This window comes from Pollicipes pollicipes, unplaced genomic scaffold (genome assembly GCF_011947565.3).
Source record: "Pollicipes pollicipes isolate AB1234 unplaced genomic scaffold, Ppol_2.1 Scaffold_4219;HRSCAF=4965_pilon_pilon_pilon, whole genome shotgun sequence".
NCBI classification, from domain to species: Eukaryota; Metazoa; Arthropoda; class Thecostraca; order Pollicipedomorpha; family Pollicipedidae; genus Pollicipes; species Pollicipes pollicipes.
The window spans coordinates 917,135-939,246 of record NW_023596448.1 but is presented as its reverse complement, the minus strand read 5'-3'; the positions used below and the strand labels follow the sequence as shown (position 1 = coordinate 939,246).

The window sequence follows — 22,112 nt, the reverse complement described above, 5'->3', positions numbered from 1 at the left end:
CGGGTGGCCGTCCAGCACCGGCGACAGCTTGCCCTCCTCCATGATGCTGGTGATCTGAAACAGGCATAACTTCAAGCCCCACTGGGCACGGACGATTGCCGCTGACAATAGGTGACCATCCAGTGTTCCTATCGAGATGATCGGCGTATATGGCATTTCCCCTTGATTCCCCTGACCTGCAACTGATGACAGCCCAAAATGCAATCTGGTAGCATTAAAACAAGCCAAGAAATATGCATGTACTCCTACTGACCATATACATGGGGACATTATCTGGATGTCATCATAAGTGACATTAGCCACAGTGACTGAGCAATATTTTTTGTGGTTTCACTGCTTTAACTCTGACACATGCACTATCTTCACATTCCATTACTCCTGCAATAACAATACTTATCACAAAAAACACCAATCAGAACAGCTTGCCTGCATTTGGTGACACCACACATCACACATCTGTTCCATGTTCAAAGTAGGGTGACAGCAGGCCAGGGCTAAGGATGAAATTTGTTCAGTTAATAAAACACAAAACATGCCAAGAGACTACATATCTGCTGAGACACAAGCAACTTTGAAGTAGTTAGGGCTCTGTAGCAACTGTTGGACACTAGAGGCATACTTCTATGCACTTGTGCATTTTGTTCTTTTTGTTATCAACAGATAGGAAACATTTGACTCTGGACTAAACAGCATCCCAAGACTTAGTAGCCTCCTACAAACAAATAACTTCTGTATTGCACAAATTTATTGATAATCTCCCTCTTAAGCTATTTTTCAAGTGTAACTTGCCAACATAACCCCCAAAAAGGTTGTGATCTGCCCATCTCCCATCAATGACCATCACAACTCAACCTGGTCTGATGCACTGGTACTTGATGTTTGCAACTTCAAACAGAACATTGCTTAAATGGGATGGAACTCTATGTTGTCTGAGAAATCCTCCATTTATTCAGTTCCAAGTCAATTCCAAGTTGATGCTCTCATCTTGACATATGGCCTTGGCAGATGCTACAGCAGCAGGTTGGACCAGTGTGTGCCCACCCCGGATGGTCTGTCGGGACACTGCATATAATCATGGATGCAACTCCCATTTTGGTACATATAATGTTCTTGGCTGGTTTGAACTTCCAAGCCTGTCTCAGCATGGCAAATGCCAACAACGGTATCTGGACTTAAACCATTGTGCACTTCAAACATTGCTTCAATGTATCTCTGATGTCTATGTGCATAAAACTCAATTTTGCACTTTTCATGACTGCCACCCAGGGGCCAGATGGCTTAAATGCTATTTTATCTGATGGTGCTTTATGCCTTTTTGTTCTCAGATAGCACAACTCATCCTTAGTTAAACTATCATTGTCTCATACCTACTTCAACTACCTAGCATAGGCAAATTATAATGACAGCATGGTGTGGACAGTTTGTTATTTGTATCCCAAATGCAATATGTAGGGTACATGGTGCAGTCCTGCATGCACCACTTGGGCCCTGGATTTTCCTCCAAGTTCATTAAAAGCACTTACTTTGTGGCATACAGCACCAACACAACAACCACCACAAACCATCAAACTCATCAAACTATCAAACTCCCCAGCTGTGAACCAACCACTATTTGTGGGCTGGTATAAGCAGACTGCTTTCATGGTGTGTTCCAACCCAAAATAGTCAGTTTATAGTTGATGGATAATTTTCCACATCCTCAGCAAGCAAGATGCCAAACAAACATATGTGGCCAACACTATGATCTTGTTTCATATGGAGTGTGATACACTGACTTTTTCACCAACTAAATTTAGTATACTTCTCTATTTCCTTTTCATTTGATTCTTAGGCTTACAAGCTGACCTACACTGAGCTTTTGCCAGCATCCACTATTTTTTCCTGATTTCCATTCAATTATGCCTCCTAGCACCATCCTGTTTATCCATGGTAAGCAACAAGTACCAGCTGCCGTGGGCTTAAGAGTGCACTGATAGGAGCATAAACTGAGAGCCAAGTTAGGACTAATGCCTTCAATATACAATTTGTTTGCTGCAAACCAAGATATAATGCCATGCCATCCAGTTTTTTGGAGGATACAGGCCTGGCCTCTACTCCTTGACATTTGGAAATCACTGAACATTATAGTCCTCAAGAGTGCTACAGTAATATGAGATATGGCAGTACCCAACACCTGGTTGATGGGCATGTATCTATGGAGTATAAATTGCCCTTGCTACCCACACAATCAACTGGCATTTTAACATCTGAGGGGAGCAAAACACAAAAATACAGAGATGCATCACAGCTCTCGACAATCCAACCTGTTTGTCAACTCAGCTAAAGGTGCAGGGAGCTGGTAAGGCCACGAGTGGTGGGCCAGAGTACTGAAATTCAAGGTTCCTGACAATCCTTCATGAAAATTTAAGATGGACCATACGGACAAAGAATGGAAAGAAGAACAACCATAATGACCAATAGCCACCCCACGCGACTTCTCTGAAGCAGTCATACACGCCCATAAACATTTAACGGCAGTCAAAGACAATAAGCAGTACAGCAGAACACACCGAACCAGATATGCGATACTCAGGACACAAGTGTACCTGCACGTTCGAGCTCCTCCGTTCGTGGGACCCTCGTGCGGGACCTCCCTTGCAATGCGTAATTACGCACGACGTCGCAACCGGAGTCTGGAACTCAAGGGCAACGCGGGCAACGCAGACATGGCGGATCTGCGATCACGCCTTCGTCACTGTATCTCCACAATTGTATACCTGAATTCTAATTAAATTCCGATTCTTATTTCATTTTGATTTATCTATCATTATCATCCCTTCCAATTTGTTATACTTTTTGATCATATGGCACTTAATTTCCGATTGTTTTTCGTTCCCGGGCTCGTTTTGTTCAAGCTAAAGTCGTGTCGTTGCACACACAGCGCAATGACTTCTCGAAATATTACTATATCGTAGCCGTATGGGGCATGTGGCATTTGTGACTTACACTCGAACATTTTCATGTCACTAACGCGTGGCGCTACGAACGTCAAATTTGATGCGCGGAGGGTCGCCGACGGCGCGTCAGCCGCCGTGGCAAGTAAACAACCGAGTAGGTTGATGTGCGTTGAAGGCTCGCACGTATTCTGCATCTCTAATATTCGGATGGCGGATGTCTCGCGCTATGGTTTCGCACTATTTTTAGTATTGTACGGTCATGGGCGTGGTTCCGGAAAATGAGTTACGGTTGCTGAAACATGAAATATTATGAAAGTTAACGCTCAAGTTTGTTAACAGTTGGGTTTGCTCCGGATTTGGCCCAGGTCTCTCTCAGAGGTTGGGGCGCTGGAGCCCAAGTTAGAGGGACTGCGAGCCCCCTATTTGAAAAGGAAACTGTGCGTGATAGCAGGTTGACAAAGCATTATTTCCAGCTAGGTAGCATTGGATGCAGGGTGCAATGTGCTAGCGATGCACGTGCAAGTGATATGTACCCCCCGTGTGATTGCTGCTGTGCGGGTTGAGCGGACGTTCGGTGGAGGCATCGCACATGCGCATTTTGACGCGCAAGGTCCCTGAATTTAAATGTTACTGATGCGCATGTCTCTTGTGGCCTGGCTCGCTCAAGATCAAGGTCGGAAGCCGCACGCGCAGGCTTGCCTCCCCTGCGCCTCTTGTGGCCTGGCTCGCTCGGGATCAGGCTCAGAAGCCGCACGCGCGGGCATGCCCTCCTTGCGCCTCTTGTAGCCTGGCTCGCTTAGGATCAGGGTCGGAAGCCGCACGCGCGGGCGTGCCCCCACCCCCTGCGCCTTTTGTGGCTTGGCTCGCTTAGGATCAGGATCGGAAGCCGCACGCGCGAGCGTGCCTCCCCTGCACCTCTTGTGGCCTGGCTCGCTCAGGATCAGGGTTATAAGCCGCTCGCGCGGGCTTGCCTCCCTTGCGCCTCTTGTCGCTCAGGATCAGAGTCAGAAGCCACACGCGCGGGCGTGCCTCCCTGCACCTCCTGTGGCCTGGCTCGCTCAGGATCAGGGCCAGAATCCGCACGCGTGAGTATGCTTCCCCTACGCATTCGATGGGCCTGTCAAATAACGGGATGTGTTAGACACACGCGACCCGGAACACCGTGTAATGTCCACTTTTACCCTTCCACCCTTCGGGCAATTTGGCAACTGCTCACTCGTGTTATAGATATGCCCTGGATGGCCTGCGGTACGCACGCGAGAGCCTGGCATCCCCACGTCATTGCCGCCGATCAGGAAGTGTCTTGGAGTTCATCTTTGGCATACTGGAAGCTTGGAGCATGTGATGGAGTAAGAACGCAATCGGTCGGCCCGTTTCCTGCGTGTGTCAGGTCGTCGATGGCGCATCTACAGGGGAGTGCGGGGCCACGACCCTCCTTTAGGCTACCCGTGAGGTTTTGGCACCCTCTCAGGACACCAGAACAGCATGGTGAAAGCGGACCGAAGCCTTCATTTTGGAAAAACACAACCTTCATTTTCAAAAGTTACCAACTTCCAATAGCGCCAACATCATACCCCGAGTGGCCCTGGATAGCAAAGGGCCTCCTGGCTTTAGCGTTGGTCGGGCCCTGTTGAAAATGAAGGGACATATGACAAATTACTATGCGAATGTTCACATTCACATTAAGACAGTGGAATGGCCCTTCATCAGTCAGAGGCCCCAGTGGAATGACCCTGCATCAGTCATAGGCCCCAGTACCGAAAAAGAGCCCCTCCGTGCTGCTTTAAACGGATCGATTGCTCAAAAAGGATTTCTGTGCCATTTCATGGACTCGGACAGCATGCGCCGGTAAGGGAGTAGTATTTGCGTCAGTGAAGGCCCCTGCGTCGATAATGCGTCAGACGCCTCGGCCATAGAGCCTGCCGCACAGGAAACGGAATGGCGTATGGCGTATGGCGGGGATAGGAGTATCTCTCCAGCTGGAGACCAGAACATCCCACCGCTGAAACTTCGAAGCTGATTTTCTGAAACGATTAGCAGCTAGAACAACGCTTACAAAACAGATTGCGTCATTACGTGACGAGTTTGTGGCTCTGGGTGTGCTAATCCACTGCGAGTATGAATATGCCAGGTGCACTGGTGACAGGTATTGTCAGGGCTTTCTTCTTCACGTAGAATTGATTTAAGCACGCATTCGAAAGTACTTCTGTCCGATATGTGGTCTTTTGCATCCTCTCATTGATGATCACCGAGTGTTGACTGCGGAGGCCGATGCCCCGAGATCCGTAAAGACTGCAACGCCGGGTGCAAACGGCCCAGGTCCGGGCAGCCGACGGGGCGGGCTGTCCCTCCCTATGCCCGTTTTGTTTTATGTTGGTGCCAAAGATGGGTCGTTACAGAAAGCCAAAAATCAATGCGCATTTGCACAATGCAGTGAGATCCATTGCTGTTCAACAAATACATCTACAAGACAACAACAAAGTAGTTGAATATGTCAGTTTACGAACGAGTGAAAATGATAAAGGCGATATTGATGTGCGGTTCAAGAAGCGGCGGTCATACATATTTATCCGTGAGTTTTAGATGTTTACCTATGCTCTCATATTTGGTTAGGACATCATTCTGAACTCAGTCAATGCCAAATCTTATTTCCATCATAACTGCCAATCATCTCGAACTTCTTACGTGATTGAAACATGCAGAACACGCTCACCATTGATTGGGAAATCGTAATGGAGATGGTGACCGGGAAGTCGTGCTCACGAGCGCCAGATCTGAACGGCTCGCCGATGGCATGCTTTTTGGCCTCGAACGTCGCCTGGCCTATGAGGTAGCAGCATTTTGAATGGCATTGCTATATCATTATGCTTGTCTGAATGACCTTGGAATAGGCTGCACGAAAAGTTTGTTCGTCTCCGCGTGTGATAAGCTCAGAAGCTAGTGGGTTCTACATCTAGAGAGGGACAAGGCTGTGAACTGCACCGAAATTTCCAAAACGGCGATTTCAGCTTGAGCCCATACAAATGTAGAACGCTTCCTTTAATCGCCATAACCAAGCGGCGCCGGCCGGCCGCTAGGTATTTATGACCATATAGCGCTGTGGGCGCCCTTCATCCTCTGCATATTGTCGTGTACGTGATTAATTGCCCTCTGTCCTGCCAAGGGTGATCACCGTCCTGGTGGCGCAGTGGTTTAGCGCGCCTGCGTTGTGAGCGCTTAGCGAACCCAACACGAGCATTTCGTGTTGGGTTCGGTTCTCAAGGGCGGCGGCCTTTCTTTTGTAGGGAGACCTTTTATTTTCGCGTCTGTTCTCGAAGCTACGTGGTCACGTGACCCGGCCAATCACGGGCCGGGGAGTAGGTCACGCCTGGGGTCGGGGTCGGGGGTCGGCGGTGGGTCAGTGGTGGTCCGGGCGGCGCCGGGGAAGGTAGTCAGCTCTCGTTGATATTCACGACGTAGCTGGCTCCTTTCCCTCCGCTTCCTTTGACTGCCGCTCCGGTACTGCTACCCTCAGCTCTCGTTGACATCCACGACGTAGCTGGCTCCTCTCCCTCCGTTCCCTTTGACTCCGACGCCGGTTCTTCTACCTTCCGCTATCGTCGATATACCCGACGTCAGCGTGTTCTTGTCAACAATGTTATTCACGATGTTGACACATCTTTAGTGGCCGTTGTTGTTTCCGACGACTGCCACATCCCCTGGGAATTATAGCCGCCGTGTATTCGTATCGAACGTGGTCTAAGCGGTGTAGGAAATTTTGACGACTTCATGCCTATATACTCGTGTGATTAATATACCCCATTTTGGTTAAACGCCTTTGGTCTGCTCGGGATTAAATCGAGCGCGCCCATCATAACAATATGTTCCGGTTCGTATATGTCCCAAACCAGTCCTTGCGCATATATTCTACCGACAGATGTTTGATATGCATCTGCACATCTATGAGATGAAGATGCGAACAAAAAATGTCGGTTCTTTGTTCCCGCAGAAGGAAAGAAACGCGAACCATTTGCCAAAAGATGCCGGACAGTCGTACTGGACGCGTCCGTTATGAAAGATAGGAACAGTTATTGCTCGTCCATGCAGTTGTGTGGAACGTGGGGCTTTTACGCATACTATTCGAGCTTTTGATATTGTTTTTTGTCTCTTTGGATAAAGCAGTTTTCCCGTGCCGCCATTTATTCAAACATGGCCTCAAAGAAACTCGCCATTTGGTCATTCTCTGATTTGGAATGTCAGCTTTTTAAAATGTCGTCATTCAACAGTTTCTCATTTAGCCGTTCGCTTTTCCGGCATGTCAAGTTTTTGGTGTGCCACCATTGCGCAAATAACCATTTAGCAATTGACATTTCTGGCACGTCACAGTTCTTCCATACCGGCATTTTGCAGTTTTTCATTCCGCCCGTTCGATTTTTTGTCGCGTCGGAAATCGCTGCTAGTGGACTTGTAGTCCATGCACCGTGCGAACTGAGAGCGAGCCACTGTAACTAGCTGAAAAATCTATGATGCGTGCTGTGTGAGACATAAATGTTTTATTTATCCGCATAGTGTAAATAAATAACAAAATAGCATGTTAAAGATAGCCTTCGCTTTTAACCAGTGCTTTCTTCCATTTTTGATTGCCTTCATACGTAGGTCAGCGTAACCTATGTGGACACCTCAAGAGGTTCTCAAATCAAAAACCCTCATGCTCTTGGATTTCATCCTGGCAGTCACGTAAGCATCACACATTACCTAAATACGGGAGTTGGTGATGCAACAGACCGTACAGTAACTCATTCCGGTCAAAAGTCGGCTGGTTTTAGTCAAAGAACCACGTCCAGCACACTCATCTTACGCAGACCGTGATGCGTCCTAACGTGTCTCTCAAAAACCGTGTCTGGAGGTACCGCGCACTGCTGGTTGACTTGGGGATAGCGAAATTTTGATGAACGACGCTCAATAAATTTTAAGAGAAATCAAGAGAAATTTCAGAATACTTCAACAGTTTGAATGCCCACAATAGTTTGGGATGCAGCTGCAGCCTCCGAAAGAAATAGTTTTGTTTGGCCCATGAAAACAGAGTCAATACGAGAACAATGACAATGCAGCTCACTCACATTCGAGGTTCCCTCCCAATGTTTACAGCGCTCGCCTTTTCCATAATTGGCGGATTCACCAGTCGCATGGCGGATTCCTGATAAATGTCATTCATATGGTGCCAGTTTACCTAGAGCTATTCAGCTGTGCTATAATACAAAATATGATAAATGGGAAGATGATGCGAAGTAACCCAACCCAATGGCGTCGGAAGCCGAACCAGGTCCCACTACCGAGTAATGGCCATATTTTGCTACGCCCCCCCCCCCCCCTGGCTTTTTCCCGAACTAGCTGTCCTATTCCAGCGCATCGTGCGGTAATGAAAAGTCTCTAGGAGGCAGTTATAAAGCACGCACTTAAGTGTCAGTTTGAATTCAAGATGAGGGTCGAGGTCACTGGCAGATCAAGTCCGACCTCTGAACTTTTTTACGTTAACTTTGGGGGGGGGGGACATGGCGGTCTTGGCATGACGTGAATTTACTCCAACAAACCGCGATATTATTTTCCTCAAAGAAAATATCTCAAAGCCAGGAAAAGGTATTAAGAGAGTAGCTTAATTGAGATATAACCCCATTACACATAAAGGTCAAGGTCACGTCAAAGAGCGTCGACATATGATCTTCCAGGTTCGTTATGCACGCATGTTTTCATACTATTTTAGGGTGAAATGCACTGGAAATGCTCCTTGATGTGTATTGAAATCATTTTTTGGGGGTGAATTGAGTTCAGGTCAGAGTCAGGTCATGTAACAACATTTGAAATATTAGCACTTGGTCATGTAGCATGAATTCCAAACTATTTATTGCAAAACAGTGCAGTGTGAATGCTTATCAATGTGCATTCCGGTCATTTGGCAGTTCAAATATGGTCAAATTCAGCTAGCCACATTAATCCACCCAGGGATTTTGATATATCCAAGGTTGTATTTCTAAAAATGTATTCGTAAAGATACTGACTTGACACTTGAAACAACGCTATATGTGCGTTGGATTTTTGAAATAACTGAAAATGTTTATTTGAAGTTTTGTAAAAGCAGCAAATCTCATTGTTCGGAGGAACAATGAATAGTAGAGAGCAGTTTGAATCCAGTGTTTGAATCAGGAGACAATGGTCTTGTAAATCATATAATTTCCCTTCGTTTAATATATCGCTTCAGGCAGCTTGCTCAAAAACTACGTTTCGCTTCGACTGGCTCATTTAAACATCATTTTCTCGTAACATGTGACACAATACATTTCTCCACACCGGTAAAGTAGGGGACGCATCTACGATGCATGCCAAAAGTTTGCTATTTACCTATTTATTGCCTTCTAAATTACCTCAAAAATAACAACTGGCAGAATCTGCTCACTTACATCTAATTGGGCGCGGGTTAATTAACGTGGTTGTCGTCTTTCCGGGGCTGCTTTATTCTTAAAAGTACGTCATTCCGAGCGAACCAAATTTTCTTTGAAGCTTAAGGCCGAATTGCAGAGCACAAACACAATGACTTAACTATATCTGCATCCCATATTTGAGGTGTGTGAGTGTTATGGGGCTCTTGTAATACTTCTTTATTGCACAATAGGCTCAGACAGTAGATCTACATATGTCATGATTTCACGCACGTATATCTTCCTCCGTTATGCCTATATGCCTTACAGGTATATCGTGACATGTCATGCATGTTGAAAACGATAGCTTAACTATCTCCGCGTTCTGAAGGCTTAGGCTAATAAACAAGGCTTAGATAATCAGATATATAGTTTTCCATCGGCAGTGGTCCTGTCAGCACCAACAGACAAATCATCGCTCACATCTTACGTTATGTCGTCATGCTGTATGTCATAATCGTATCATGATTTGTCATTATGATGGTTTGTCATGAGCTACATGCTCACAACCCACACCCGTTCTCTTCTTCTTCTGAGGCAGCCAAGAAAATTTCCGCTTTCCGCACCGTCGACCAAAACGACGGCACCCGAGGAGGCTCCGGCTCGGCACATCATGAAAACAAACGACGGCGCCCGAGCAGGCTCCGGCTCGGCACATCATGAAAACAAACGCAAGACACCCAATATCCAAACGCACTTTGCGTCACATGTCGCCAGCCCGTGAGTGACGGTAACAGTCTCCTTGAATTGATTGTTTCACATTCCATCAATGCTCTTGAAAGAAGACGCTGAAAGTTCCGGGCATGACACCAAGAAGGAGCATGTGGGAAATTCTGCCTGTGACCAGACGCGCCACACAGCCACCATTCGCAGTGTTTATTGGTCGGCTGTCGCAACAGCTGGCGTCACTCAAGAAACCGACCTAACCTGGTCTAAAAACTTCCCAACAAGTCTTGTTCCGGTTCAACAGGCGTCGGCTTGTTGGCTTCAGTCACTTCCTCTGCAACTTCCAGCAGGTGGTCATCATCCTCGTCGAGGCCCTCTTCGTCCAGTCCGTCCTGCTGCGGAAGGGACAGTCAACACAGTGTTAGAGACAGGGTGCATAAACCAAACAAACAAGACCAAACATCGCGAGATGTTTACCAAAAGCTAGGTGCGCCCAGTGATGTTGCAGCTCTCCTTCTTGATACTGACACCGCCACTGAAATGCACGCTAGACGTGCCATGACTTTCGAGGGCTTGGTACAATTTCAAGGTGAGCACATACATATGATCTCCCCTCTCCTCTCCTGATGACGCCATCCTTGCTGGGGTGGAGGCACACACGGGAAGTTCGTCTTTATTTCGTACTCGCATAGGCAAGCTACGATCGGACACAACGAAGCAAGGCTGATAACAGAGTGCCGAAAGCGGCGGTAAGTATGATAGCTATGGTTATGGAGGTAGGGCAAACCACAATGTAAGGAAATGCATGATATTTTTATACAAAGTCTCCGAAGCTTACGCTTCGGAGTGTACAGTGCGAAACGTACAGGATGTGACCAACCTGCCGTTCTGAACTGACCAAAATGGGCTTGGATTCCGACACGTTCGTACATATTTCACACGACTGCGACACAGGACACTGCCATACAGCAGATGTGGGGCCGGGTCGCGGCGGCTGTGCGCTTACCTGGAAGGTGCTGGGCGTCCCGTACTGGAAGGCCGATCGAGACAGGTCGACCTCGATCGGGAAGTACTGGTGCTCCTTCATCAGGTCGTAACATTCCGAATGGTAGCTGGCGAATCCGCTGATCAGTCGCTGCGGTGAGATGTGACGTGAGACGGCAGTGAGATGTGACATGAGGCGGCAGTGAGATGTAACATGATACGGCAGTGAGATGTGACATGAGGCGGCAGTGAGATGTGAAGTCAGACGGCAGTGAGATGTGACATGAGGCGGCAGTGAGATGTGAAGTCACACGGCAGTGAGTGACATGAGGCGGCAATGAGATGTGACATGAGGCGGCAGTGAGATGTAACATGAGACGACAGTGGGATGTGACGTGACACAACAGAGAGATGTGACGTGTGACGACGGTGAGATGTGAGGTGAGACGACAGAGAGGTGTGACGTGGGACGACAGAGAGGTGTGACGTGGGACGACAGGGGGGTGTGACGTGGGACGACAGGGAGGTGTGACGTGGGACGACAGAGAGGTGTGACGTGGGACGACAGAGAGGTGTGACGTGGGACGACAGGGGGGTGTGACGTGGGACGACAGGGAGGTGTGACGTGGGACAGCAGGGAGGTGTGACGTGGGACGACAGGGGGGTGTGACGTGGGACGACAGGGAGGTGTGACGTGGGACGACAGAGAGGTGTGACGTGGGACGACAGAGAGGTGTGACGTGGGACGACAGGGAGGTGTGACGTGGGACGACAGAGAGGTGTGACGTGGGACGACAGGGAGGTGTGACGTGGGACGACAGAGAGGTGTGACGTGGGACGACAGGGAGGTGTGACGTGGGACGACAGAGAGGTGTGATGTGGGACGACAGGGAGGTGTGACGTGGGACGACAGGGAGGTGTGACGTGGGACGACAGAGAGGTGTGACGTGGGACGACAGAGAGGTGTGACGTGGGACGACAGAGAGGTGTGATGTGGGACGACAGGGAGGCGTGACGTGGGACGACAGGGAGGTGTGACGTGGGACGACAGGGAGGTGTGACGTGGGACGACAGGGAGGTGTGACGTGGGACGACAGGGAGGTGTGACGTGGGACGACAGGAAGGTGTGACGTGGGACGACAGAGAGGTGTGACGTGGGACGACAGAGAGGTGTGACGTGGGACGACAGGGAGGTGTGACGTGGGACGACAGAGAGGTGTGACGTGGGACGACAGAGAGGTGTGACGTGGGACGACAGAGAGGTGTGACGTGGGACGACAGGGAGGTGTGACGTGGGACGACAGGGAGGTGTGACGTGGGACGACAAGGGGGTGTGACGTGGGACGACAGGGAGGTGTGACGTGGGACGACAGAGAGGTGTGACGTGGGACGACAGGGAGGTGTGACGTGGGACGGCAGGGAGGTGTGACGTGGGACGACTAAGAGGTGTGACAGAGATGTGGACGACAGCGGGATGGAGCTCAGGTGGCACGCGAGGTTGAGCGATGTTGACACATCACTTAAACATGTCAGTGAGTCTGGAGGTCACACGCAGAGTCAGCGCTCCAATCACGAAACGCAGCAACCCCACGCTGGGATAACTCAAGTTATGATCATCCAATGCTGTATACCTGACTATTTCGATGTCATTTCCTTCAAAAACACCACAACGCGTCTGATAGCAGCGACAGGGAGGGGCACACGTACCGTCTAGCCAATGTTCACCCCACGACAGGGGCAGGGTACGCGCGTCCAGACATGTCACCGTTCACATATGCTCAGAGCACTGTCGTCAGACATATTTGCTCCCTAGCAACAGCCAGAAGGGAACGGACCACCATCTGCGTGCGCGCTGAGTAACGCTGCGCTCCGCCGCGCCCACCTGCAGCTGGTACACGATGTCCTGCACGTGCTTTTGATCCAGCAGCTCCAGTTTGACCAGCACATCCGACCGGAGCCGAGCGAACCTGGGCAAAGGTCGGAGGGAGCCATCTCAAAGCCGGTGACGACGCCGAATGACGTCATATCACAGTCGGTGCGAGACGAGTGCCGTCACGTCTATGTACCTCGGTATGCGTTGAGGCTGAGACACATGAACTTCGGTATCTAGCTATACCGAATGGCCGCACGTCCCCCTGGGCTGCCGTGTGTGATGACAAGCACAGATATGGAGGCAGATACTGGCAGCAAAACATCCAGAGCGCGCCGGCAGATAATGGCAGCACACATCCAGAACACGCCGAAGTCAGCGTTACCGCAGGACCCCGGCCAGATTTTATGCACTATGATTTTAGAACCTCGCATCACTGTCATGGGAAGCTCTGAAGACATCAGAAACTCGATCTAAATATAGTCAAAGTCCGCGCACAACGAGATAAATAAAGTTACTACTGGGCAAGCAAGCAGTAGGCTGCACTCAAAATAATCAGAATAAACCAAGGCTGTAGGGCGCATCATGCTCTAGTAGGCTGCGCGTAGTACTTCCCCTCCCCCTCAACCCCCTAATTCTGCAATCATCGTTCGGGAAAGGCAGACACTGATTTCCGGTTGGTAAGCAAGCTTTAGCAACCACCGCACCGTCCATTGTCCTGCGTGCACCCGCACCCGTTCCAGCCTGACCTGGCCCTGGGCATCTTGGCGGCAGCGTAACACTAGTCGGTACTCGTAGTTGCCCGTCTCCACGCGGTACATGGGCTCCTGCAGCGCGGCGTAGCTGTACTCCTCGTCGTCCATCTCCTGCGGTCAGGTCATGGGCCAACTGGTCAAAGGTGGGTGAGGTCAGAGGTCAGTCAGTTAGGGGCTAGCCGCTCAGGGATCAGATGAACAGAGATGGTCTGGTCAGAGGTGAGGTGGGCAGAGGTTAGAGGTCATCAGATCAAAGGTGAGATGACCAACTAGTCCAAGGTCAGCTGATCAGTGGTCGACTAGTCAGGGTCATATGGTCAGAGGTCAAATAATCAGAGGTCAGTTGGTCAGAAATCAGGTTGGCAGCAGTCATATGAGCGAGGGTTTAGGCGGCTTTATGTCATATAGCCAATAGTCAGAAATAGAGTGATCATATTTCAGATTTTCAGACGTCAGACGTCAGACGTTTAACTTCAGACGGAAGCTACCTTATCAGAGGTTACCTGTCAAAAGTTACCTATCAAAGATGTCTAATCAGAAATTATTTGATCAAAGATAATTTAATAAAGGTAAGCTGATCAGGGGTCAGTTTGTCACATGACAGGAGACCAAAGGTTAGCTGGTAAAGGCCAACTAGTTACGGGTCAGCTGTTCATTTGGTCCGAGACTGGCTGATCAGCTGTTAGAAGAGTGTCAGAGATCATATGCGCGAGGATGGGACTGACAGAGCACAGCTGGTTAAGGGTGAGACTAGCAGGGGCGGTTTGGTCCGCGGTCAGTTGGTTAGAGCTCGGCCACCAATAGGTGTGTAGATGACACGGTTGGGGGTAAATAAAACAAATGCGACATCGTTATGGGACAGTCTTCACCGCGCGCTGGCCGAGAGGACGTCCGTCGAAACCACCTCTACCTACAGCGGGCCAATCCAGTTTTTTCGGGCCCGATGGGCAGAGGACTGCCACGGCAGCTAGAGCGAGACCGCGTGGTTGGCACAGCTTTATTCCCACGGCAGGGAGATCGCTGACCAATTGCTGCCATTTCCCGGCTAGGAGTCGGTCGGGGAAAAGCCTACCGGATTCAGAGCCCACCATCTGCACCAACGAAGTGGTCATATCCTGGGGCTTGCTGGGCAAATGATCAATTGGTCTTGCTTAGAAAGATTAGAAGCTGTATAAGAAATCCCAGCATCTTCGATCACGTAAGCCCAAGACATATTCATAATAGAGTTGACAACCAGACCTTGGCGTGGCGTAAAGCTACAACGGACTGCGAACTAGACCCTGTGTGAAGTTCGCACAAGCGGCACGCTGAACGGTGTACGGAAAACGCGGCAATGCAGATCGTGTCTATCCTCTCGCCTGCAGTCTATCCTGAGCGTCAAAGTCAGCATCACCTTGACTTTCAAGCAGAAGCTCAGATACTCAAACTTGGTGTCCAGGTATTCTGGATGGTCAGCCGTGTATCCGGGATGGCCTTGTGTAGGTAGGTGCCGAGATCGCTCAGAATCTGAAATACACCAGCGGGTCATCTGGAATGTTGGTACGCAGATCGCAGCAGAATTGGGGGTTAATGCCGCTTGCGGATATTAACGAAAACCCCTGTCCCCAAAGGGCAGACAGTACTTAAAAGAGATGTCAAGGCATCGTTTTAGTACAGACCCCGATGAGGTTCATCATTGCAAGATTGCGTGCTAGTCTTGAAGCGAGTATGTGACAGCCTGAATATCGCAGACAAAGAATAAACCCACAGACTAGTGGCATTGCAGACATTTGAAAAACATAATAGAAAGCTGGATGTTTTAAAACGAATATAACACACACACACACACACACACACACCACACACACACACACACACACACACACAACACACCACACACCACACACACCACACACACACACACACACACACACACACACACACACACACACACACACACACACACACACACACACACACACACACACACACCACACACCACACACACACACACACACACACACACACACACACACACACACACACACACACACACACACACACACACACACCACACACACACACACACACACACACCACACCACACACACACACACACACACACACACACACCACACACACACACACATGCATATATATATATATTCAGTACATGCATAGGAAAAACGCCCCAGCTAAGATTGCACTGGGAGATAACGGCGATGCGCTGAGCCCCTATGCTGCATCGGCGTGATGATGGCATACGGCGAGAGAGAAGGCAACATATGCTGATGGCATACGGGGAGAAAGAAGGCAACATGTGATGATAGCATACGGCGAGAGAAAGGCAAACACGTGATGGTTGCATACGGTAAGAGAGAGGGTAACATGTGATGATGGCATATGTTGAGAAAGGAGGCTTATATGATGACGGCATACGGTAAGAGAGGAGGCTTCGTGTGTTGTTCCAATGCACGTTTAGCGCTTATGAACGAAAGACCAAAATTCATTAGAGCCCCGAGTCTAAAAAGCCTAAATGTAACGCTGCCATCATGCTGATGGCAGAGAACACTCGCTGCGTTCACATCTTTATTTCCATTGCAAGAATATCTGAATTACGACACACGCAAACGACACGAACTGAGATTGACAATCTTCCATGAAAAGCCGAATACCAATATTCCTTGAAACTCATAGTTAAAGTTAGTTACGGGTGCTGTCAACGAATTTATCCGTGATTAAGGTTAATTGCAGGGAAGCCCACACCAACTATGAGAAAACAAGGAGCATCCAAAGCCGTGCAGCTCTATGCTCATGCCCACCGGCTTCAGCGTGCGCAGTAGCTTGACGCCGTTCTTCTCCATGGTGGCGATGGGCGTCGCCGAAGCTGGAGAACACCTTCACTGGCCTGTGGCTGCGGCTCCCGTGGCGCCAATCACGGCAAACGTGTCGCCAAATGCTGCCAATGGGAGATAAGCTAACGTCACGGGCAGCCAGTCAGCGCGGTTTCGATTCGCCGAACACTGCCATTGAAAAACGGGTATATCTCATCGGGAACCAATAACAGCGCTTGTGTCGCCGGAAACCGCTCATGTGAAGTGGGCAGGCGATTAAAGGGAGTGCTCCACGTCTGTATGGGGGGGTTTCAACTGAAACAGCCATTTTAAAGATCATTCGGTGCAGTTCATAGCCTTCCCCTCCTTATGATCCAGCACCCTCGAGTTTCCGAGCTACACGCCGGCGAAAATGTGCAGAGATACTCTGCGCGGACTATTTCAAGGCCATTCAGGCATGCAAAACGCCATAGCAACGCAATTGAAATCCTGCCATCCTACAGGTCATGCGGTGTTCAAGGCCAAACATATTATAATCGTCGAGCCGTTCAAATCTGGCATCTGTGTGCACGACTTCCTAATGTTATGGACGTCCATTGGTTGTGCATCAATATCGAGCAATCTGTGCAAGTTTTAATCACAATCGCGTTTTGTGCTATATAATGTTAGAACTTGGGATGATTGCAAGTGATTGCAGCAGTAAGACATGTGATCGAATAACGTACTAGTACCATAACCAAGTATGTGAAAACAAATAAACACCCTAACCGCACGGATAGATATGTAAGAATACACTGAGAAAGGGCCAAACACGAGTACATAACACTACTTGTCTCAGCAAACACTTTCAGCACCGTGTTACCATCTGTCGGCGATTTTGGAGTACTACAAACCGCGGGCGGCGATTTCGCGCGGCTGGCTTGGCAGCACTTCAACATCATACAAACGTTCCATGACGCAATGAAAAAATTATGTATCTAGGAGCATATTTAATAAACAAAGTAATTTTCGCTTTCTAGCACGGTCTTTGCCACTTGAAAGTAATCCAATAATCATTAATGAGCTCATTTCGTGTTTTTATGCGCGTGCCAATGCAGGTGGGAGAGCCATGGCTCAAGCCTTAAGTCAGCTGTTTGTCGACCGGCTCGTACCCAGGAGATGGCGGCAACTGGAGACTGGTGTCCCTGCCGTAGGATCAGAGCTGTACCAACCAGCGTCAATGGCGGTGGGCTACAGGCATGGTCTGTCTTTGCATGGACCCCTCGGCCCAGTGGCATTTCCCGAGGGCACGGTATCCATCCATGACACCAGAGCAGTTCTCTAATTCACCGGCCCGAGGAAGCGAGATAGCCCCTGCGTGAGCACAAGTGCCGCCTAGGGAGTCTGAGATAGCCCCTGCGTGAGCAAAAGTGCCGCCTCGGGAGTCTGAGATAGCCCCTGAGTGAGTAAAAGTGCCGCCCGGGGGGTCTGAGAGCAATGTGTGGTCAAGACTGTCCCGACGATGGCAAATGACTGGCAAAGCTTGGACGGTCCTAGGTAGCGTCCAGATAGATATAAAGGAAGCGTGATCCTACCACACATGCACTCATTCTCTCATTCACCACTCACTCATCAGCACACTCAAACATTGAGGGACACGGCCGCTCATACATCAGGAACTCCGACACAAGTAGACACATTACCGTCAATGATACCCACAGTCCCGCTGATTTACACCATCAGATCCACCGGCAGCTTTACAAACAGTCCCGCTTGCGTGAGGAACTAGCTGATGGAGAAATGGTAAGCCCTGACGTTAAACTGCATTACCAGAGCAAGCTATCAACTGCATACAAGGCTGAATAGAAAGCTGTTCGTGATTTCATATCAAGAAATTATGGTCCCAAAAATCTTCTAGACAAAAGAAAGCTAATTTTTTTTAACAAAAGTCACAAAACATCGAGTGTAATCATGACGAATAGCCTGTCCAAAAATAACTCAGCAGTGAAAAAGGCCGATGCTGTCTATGAGTTTAAATGCTCCGTTGCCAACTGCGCGCGCCTACCAAACTGGAACATCGGTCACAACCACCGCAACCAACTACAACCACCATACATCACACTGCTACACTGCCATCACATCACGCTGTTATCACACTACTACAAGCACACTTTCAAGGCGAATGACAATGCACCTCCGGAATGGTGCACCAAAGCGGCATGTGACATTAGCCTATGAAAGGACACTATCTTGACCCGAATTCGAGGAATATGCACCACTGGGTGCAACCAAGGAGTGAAAGTAAAAGTGCCAGAAGCTGTTTATACCTGCGGCAAAGTTCCAACAATCAACCGGCAGATATATGTGTGGGACACACTTAAGTTGTGTGACGGGCAATCTCTGACACCTATAAATAGCTCTTAAGGGGGAGGTGAGGCAGAGCCCGCTAAAACCCAGGCCGGCGTTAGGCAGTTTGCTCATCAAACCAGGCGACCCATTTTGAGCAAGAGAAATGCGGCAATGCAGTTTTGAATCGACGGCGACTACAAATGTTTCGTGAATTGTCGTTACGCATAATCATGTTTTTATGTTGGCAGGACCATATAACGCTACAAAGTAATATAGGCACTCTCCTTAACAATTTCTTCCGATATTGGGAAACAATTTATTCAGACACACACACACACACACACACACACACACACACACACACAATATATTATATATATATATATATATATATATATATATATATATATATATATATATATACGCATATGCATGTATGCGTATATCACCAGCACTTCTGTATTACGCACACAGATATCACCTACATCGCCCAGTAATTGCTACTTGCTCTGTAATCAACTCTACGTGATCCCGCATGACTTCACCTCAATGTCTGGCATTCAAGTGTTCAACACAAACTAACAGGATCAGTGATGAATTTTCAAGCAGCTGCGCACTGGCATAGACCAGTCATAACAACGTTAGTCATGCAAATCTGTCACGAACGACACTGCACGAATACTTATTTCCTCGCAGGGGCAGAATTGTTTTGCGATTGTGCATGCGGGGACGTTCACAATCTCGAAAATCCTAAGGTTTATGAATATGTTTTCCGTTCTCAAAGAATATTTTGAAGATAAGCCACAGTGTGGAGGACATAACCGAAATTATCTTTCACAGGGCTTTCAATGCACGTACTTACCTTTATGGATACGACAAAGATCAAAGAAGGCCCTCAATACTTTCTTTAAGTGCTCTACGACTCCGTGGTACATTTTCTCAGTGCGCTCTAGTTCCTCCAACCGCTTAACCTGCAAACACAGTTTGGAAACATTCAAGTCATGTGCTGAAATTAATGCAGCCATCTTGCAACAACCCGAGATTGGTGAGCTTAGAAATCGTGCACAATATGTTACACAATGCACGATGCTGCACAAATAAGCGTACAATAACACTGCGTCTGCAGCATCACATCTCCCGCTTATACATCCCAATAGGTTGTCTGTTGCCTGCGGGTATGAAACGCGTCAACTGAACCCATTACGTGCACCCCGCGGGGCTGTCACAACTTAGCCGAACGCATCAGCATCACATGATGCATCATAGCCTGTTAAGAGGTCCTTGCTATACAGTTCGTGGGATACAAACCGTCCAAAAGTCGGCAAAACACTTAAAACGCCAAAATATATGCCCTTTTCAGAAGTTGTTCGAGCTCCAACGCCCACCACCCACCCCCCCAAAAAACTCATTGGGTCCGTGCGTGCTCACCAGTGAGTCGTTGCAGAGGATGGCGCGCGAGAGACCTAGCGCGTCCGCCGTGGAGGCACTCATGTTCTCCACCAGCCGGTGTTTCACCTTCTTGAGGATGATGTCGAGCGACTTGCCCTGCTTCGGGTCAGCGTGCAGCTTGTTGTAGCTGACCGTGACGTCACCCTGGGGGATCAGCGGCGTTACCCCCATGAAGGCTCGCCTGTGTAACGTTCGGACGCCCGCCCACACAGATTGCTTGAAAAAGTAGCTGGCTAAGAGACTGGCAAGGCCGAGCAAATCAACCGAAGAAATTGAGAATGTGCACTTATTTACCTTTTTAGTTGTCGCACAAGTTTTGCCAGACGCCCTAATATATAAATGGAAGGACATGGGTAGTAATACACTGGACTATACTCCTATGTACTACCATGGTCCAGTTGTCAATTTGGGCCACAGCGCCCTGTTTTCGAGGTCACATTCGATGCGTCGATGATGGCCGTTTTCGACCGATCACTGGCTTATTGTCCAGTCTGGCAGTTTTGAAATATGTTAGTGAGTTCTGACCGATCTAGTCACCCACACCGTGCAGTTGTTTTCGCTCGTCGGCAACTACTTTGTCCGCTATGGCTCGGATCAATGTCTAAAAGCGTCTCAAAACGAGTCCAAAACGGACTCGTTGATTTGCGCACGAGTGTGTCATCGTCTGCACACATCTACTCTCGCTGTTGCCAAGACGATTATTCGTTCTTTCCTTTGTCAAAATTGACTAGTCTAATGTCGCTGCGACGCTAGGCCGTCGAGATCTGCACCCAGTTCCAACCCGTATGCTTGAATGTTTTTGAAATTCAAAAACTTCGCACACCATTTATTGGCATATTAATCGGACGGAGCCAGTGAAATTGTGTTCTCAGTGCAATGCTGTGGAAAGAAACCTACCTCAAAAAAGCCTCCAGGCAAATACATACACATCTTTATGTAAGAACTTCCAGTGGACCGGGCTTAGGCATCGAACACTGCGTGAACCCGCGATGAATGGTTGCAAATATGGTCGCTCTGGAAGATGAGACGGCCGCGTAGAGTCAGCTGGGCCAATCAGGCTGAAATATTGATATCATATGACACATCGGATCGTGCCCACTGCACCGATCGACACCAACCTTGACCGCCTGGATGATGCGGGCCACCTCGACCTTGGTGCGACCTTTGACCGAGGTGCCATTGACGCCAATCAGCTCGTCGCCCGACTGCAGCGTACCGTCCTTGCCGGCAGCAGTGTTGTCGAACACCTGACGGCGGGCGGCGAAGACGTTATGAAGGGACGCGTGGACAACAGGAATACAAAAAATGGAGGCCAGCAATGCAAGGGTGGGTACTGCAAGGATCACGCGTTAGGGTTGTAGGATTCACTACAATCCAGCGCGAAGTGGTAAAATCATATATTTTCTTGCAAAGCATGCATGAATGCATGTCATCTGATGGAAAAATGAAGTGAGATGCCGCAGTACTTGATGTGTTTCGCCGCTTACGCGGACAATTTCTCTTCGTACGCCAATGCCGGGAAAGTTTTCAAATGTGATTCTTCTTAGATATGCAGGTACAGGTAAGTTTTCTCAATGCATAGGCAGTAGCAAAGGACATCTCAATGCCGCTACTACTGGACTGGAGCTGTATTTTGCCATATGACTTTAACGCGCGCCCGGGTGACCGGTTGAATACCGTTCGCTCGGATGGGGATCAATTTAACCACTCTGAAATCTCAGAAAATAAGAGACCTAGGCACACCAAATTCACAACTCGTGTTGGCCTCCACGTGAATGGATTGTGTCGAAATTTTGGTCTCTTAGGCCGTGGCCTTTCGGTCAAATAAGGTCAAACAGGGTCAAATATGGTCAAACTTT

The 22,112-nt window shown here is 48.8% G+C and overlaps 1 pseudogene; it reads right to left on the bottom strand.

The window, feature by feature from the left end:
• Positions 1-9,553: 9,553 nt before the first annotated feature.
• On the bottom strand, positions 9,554-21,500 carry LOC119095306 (PRKCA-binding protein-like; annotated as a pseudogene).
• Between the last annotated feature and the right edge of the window lie 612 nt (positions 21,501-22,112).